The sequence below is a fragment of the Taudactylus pleione genome, unplaced genomic scaffold, assembly GCF_031769625.1.
Source record: "Taudactylus pleione unplaced genomic scaffold, aTauple2 ptg000095l, whole genome shotgun sequence".
In the NCBI taxonomy this organism is placed as follows: domain Eukaryota; kingdom Metazoa; phylum Chordata; class Amphibia; order Anura; family Myobatrachidae; genus Taudactylus; species Taudactylus pleione.
In genome coordinates this window covers 4,590,662-4,595,000 of record NW_028284497.1, presented here as the reverse complement: position 1 = coordinate 4,595,000, position 4,339 = coordinate 4,590,662, and the positions used below count along the sequence as shown (strand labels likewise).

The 4,339-nt window shown below is 46.9% G+C and overlaps 1 protein-coding gene across 1 annotated transcript in view; it reads left to right on the top strand.

Annotated features, from left to right (window-relative positions):
* The window catches only part of LOC148526514 (kinesin-like protein KIF19), a 56,741-nt gene extending 54,573 nt beyond the window's left edge, over nucleotides 1–2,168 (top strand). Inside the window, exon 14 of the mRNA XM_088470204.1 lies at nucleotides 1,932–2,168. The gene's annotated coding sequence lies outside the window, so the exon portion shown is untranslated. The remainder of the gene's footprint in view (nucleotides 1–1,931) is intronic.
* The last annotated feature ends 2,171 nt before the right edge of the window (nucleotides 2,169–4,339 follow it).

The window sequence follows — 4,339 nt, the reverse complement described above, 5'->3', positions numbered from 1 at the left end:
ATTTTCCTGAACACTAGTGGCAACCACAATTAGCAAAAGCCATGGCCACCACACCCGCACTTGTCAGCTGCTGTCTGTCAGCTGACAGACTGACATGTCTGGTGCAGCCAGCAGCAGCAGTGCCCGTCACCTCCCTCTTCCCTCTCTGGCACCAGTCATTTTCTCCCTTATCCTTCCCCTCTTAATGCTCCCTCCCTCTGAGACTCCATATAGTTCAGCTCCTGTGCCTACATGATTCCTCCTCAGCCAGCTGCTCCAGACGGTAAACCCAGGAATATGAAGCGACCACAATCTCCTGCAATCAAAGGATGCTCCAACCAGCGCTGCACTTACCGGTGCTGCAGGCCCCGCCCCCTCCTCATGATGTAAGGGGAGCGGGCCGAAACAGGGTGACATTACACCCTGTTATGGCTTTGCTTATTTACATATCCCAATTTGGGATGGACATCAACAGTTTTACCGATTTGTGTTTCTCTTGTAACATTACCGATTTTGGGTCTTGCCTTTTGGTTTGTCGACATCTCTTTGGTTGTTCACCAAGGTAATGTCAGTAATGGCGGCCACTCTGCAACTTCAGGGGATTCAGATAATACCCTATCTAGACAAACTTCGCATTGCAGCCCAGTCAGTGGATACTCTGCAGGAGCACCTCAACCTGACAATTCAGTTCCCTCAGTCCCACAGGTGGCTCCTGAAATAGCGCAAATCCAACCTAGTTCCTTTTCAGCAAATGGTACTCTTGGAGGCCCTCTTGGACACTCTAGTCCAGAGGGTTTTTCTCCCATAGTATAACATTGTTTCCCTTTGGAATGTGCTACAATCTATTCTCCATTTATAGAGTGTGTTGGTACATCTCTGCATGAGAGTTCTAGGCAAAATTATCTCTACATTCGAAATGGTGGAGCTTGCCAGTTCCATTCTAGAAGCTTCCAATAGGAAATTCGGACCAAGTGGAACAGATCTCACAATCAGATCAGGTCCCAGTTGAGGTTATTGTCTCCAGAGACTCGTCACTTGCTCGTCTGGTGGCTTCAGACCTCTCACTTGGACGAGGTATTTCTATTCCTTATTTGGGAGTGGACTCTACTCACTACGCATGCCAGCCTACAGGGTTAGGGAGCAATCACTCTGGAGATAACCTTCCAGGGCCATTGGATGGACCAGAAATCCCAAGCTTCCATCAATATCTTGGAACTGCGGACAATTTACAGGGCCTTGTGTTAAACAAGACATATTCTCCAAGGCCTTCTGGTCAAACTCCACTCAGACAAAGCCAGGGCCATCGCCTACATAAATCATCAAGGAGGCACAAGGAGCCTTCAAGTCATACAAGAAATAAGCAGAATCATCTGATGGGCAGAATGGTTCTCCAAACTCTGTCTACATTCCGGCGGTCAAAGTTTGAGAGGCAGACTATCCCAGCCATAAAGATGTGCAACAGTTCATGAACTGTTGGGTTCACCCCTCCATAGACATGTTTGCGCCCCATCTGAATTCCAAGCTACTCCTCTACTGTTCCAGGATTTGAGACCAGAGTGCTTTTCTACTGGATGCACTGTCAGTCCGCTGGACACTCCCATTAATTTATCTCTTTACTCCAATGTCCCTACTGCCTTAGGTCATCGACAAGCTGAAACTAGAGGACAAGATCATCATCCTGGTCCAAATGATTTCAAAGGAGAAGAAAAAAGAGAGCATTTAATAGAGTGCACTCTGAACCAACAAATATTAAAACTTTTACTTTTATTGTTAGCTATTTAAAATATTATATACTTTCAAAATATTGGTGAAATATTAAAATATATAGATGTGTAAAGATCAGAAAACAGTGTATTGAAATAATTATTAAACTATAACGGCTGCTGTCTTAAATATATGATCCTGTTCACCTCCTTCCATGTGAATGCTATACATCATCCTGGTCATTTCAGATTGCCCATCGAGGACATAGTATGCCATTCTCAGACGCATGTTGGTGGCTTCCCTTAAGGTCCAATCTTCTCTCGCAAGGCACTTTTCTACATCAGGATCTTCATTGACTGGCTTTGATGAGGTGACTGCAATGGGGGGGGAGGAGGAACACCCAGTGCCCACCCCCAGCACTCCATGGACAGGCAGACTGCTGGCTGCCACAGACTCCATTCACCATACAGTCAAACGGACGCTAGTCAGGGGAGCTCTGTGCTGGCCCCGTCTGCCTGGGAAATCGCTGACAAACCAGGGTCCCCGACGGAAGATTGCACTGCAGCCCAGACAAGCACAGGAGAAATCCGGCAGTGTGATGAGTGCGTGCACCACCCTGGCTGATCCTAGCGGCTGCTGCTGGTACAGATGGAGGGCTGAGGCCAGGTGAACTTACCAAAACTGGTAAGTCTTGACATACTAGGGATGTGGGGTGACAGGTGTATAGTGCTATTTGTGCAAGGGGGGGCATGTGTATATATTTATATGTACTGGGGGACAGCTGTATATTATTTGTACAAAGGGGGCTGGTTTATAGTGTTATATGTACAGGGTGCATATGCTTATAGTGTTATATGGACAGGGGGGACATGTGTATAGTGTTATATGGACAGGGGGCACATGTGTACAGTGTTATATGTACAGGTGGGACATGTGTATAGTGTTATATTTACAGGGGGCACATGTGTATAGTATTATATGTACAGGGGGGCAGTTGTATAGTATTATTTGTATAAGGGGCTGATGTATAGTGTTACATGTAAAGGGGAGGGCTGGTGTATAGTGATGTGTACAGGAGGCCTGGTGTATAGTTTTTTATGTACAGGGGGACTGGTGTATAGTGTTATATGTACAGGGAAGACTTGTGTATAGTGATATGCATACAGGGAAGGCTGTTGTATAGTGTTATGTGTACAGGTGATGGGGCTAGTGCAGGGGTCTTCAACCCATGGCCTGTGGAGCTCTTCCCCGTGGCGCGCCGATGGTGTGCAGGCGGTGTTTGTTTTGGCAGCCAATGAGAGTCGGACAGACTCTCATTGGCTGCTGCACCCATGGCCGGAGCCGGGCTGGAGCTCACTCATGAGCTTCACCTTCCGGCTCCCGCAGTGGGTGAAGGGAGAGACGTCATGACTTCTCTCCCATAGTGCAGAGTGGGCCAGGAAGACGGAGGGGCGGATGGCGGCATGAGCAGCTCACTCGGGCAGAACTATGGGAGACAATGGAGGCACCTGCCGCCGGGCTCCAGCACAGAAGGGGCACCTCCTCCATTGCCCACAATATATTCACCCCACTTAGGGCTGTAACCATGTACCCGGAAAGTACCGTTATGGCCACCCAATACATGTCACCTCTTCCTGGCCCCTGAGAAGCCATTATATACTAGTGGAGAGCTCCGTGTCAGACCATCAGCTGCCACCTCCGTCTATCTATACCCTGTCCCTGCTCAATGTTGTTGCTGCTCCTCAGCAGCTTCTTTTGTCAGTGTGACACGTCCGGCGCCCACCTCACCCACAACTGTCTCACTCCTCCATGGCATGCCTATAGTCTGTGTGCAACTGCAGGTGTATCTGTTAGCGAAATGCCACATTACAGTGTCAGTGGCTGTGATGGGAGGGGGGGGGGCACCAAATTATAACTTTCCTCCGGGCATCTGGGATGAACTTACGCCACTGAGCTCACTCCTGAGCTCCACTCTCCGCTTCCCACAGGGGGTGAAGGTAGAGATGTCATGACGTCCCTTCCATGGTGCAGAGTTGGTCGGGAGGATGGAGGTGTGGACGTTGGCGGTGGCAGGTGCAGGGATTCAGGTGAGTGTTGTTTTTTTTTTTGTGTGTCTTTGTCCTATATATGTAAGGGGCATAGGCTCTGCATAGGAGGGGAGGACACTACTGGGGGCACTGCATAGGGGGGCCACTAGTGGGGGCACTATATAAGGGGCACTGCAGAGAGGGGCAGTTAATGGACATAATTGAGGATGGGGGCATCTATCTGACATTAATGGAGGAGGAGGAACAGTTATGGGGCATAATATAATTGTGAAAAAAATGAACTTTTAATTATCTTTCAAATATCTATAAAAATAAGTAGAAATATATATGTGTATCTATTTGCACCCAATCTTCTGCTGCTGTTGAAAGAAATGGTAGCAAGCCAAAGAAGAAAAAAACTAAACATAATATATGTAACAGCGCAATAAGAGTATTAGGATGTCAATTCATATGCAAATATGCCAATATAAATTTAAAAAGGTTTAATTGATTGCAATAATAATATAAGACATAAACAATGTCTACAATTAATGTGTAATAATCACCAATATTAAATGACACATATCTATAAAGAAATAGTATACCAGCAGAAAGAATAAAATATAAAA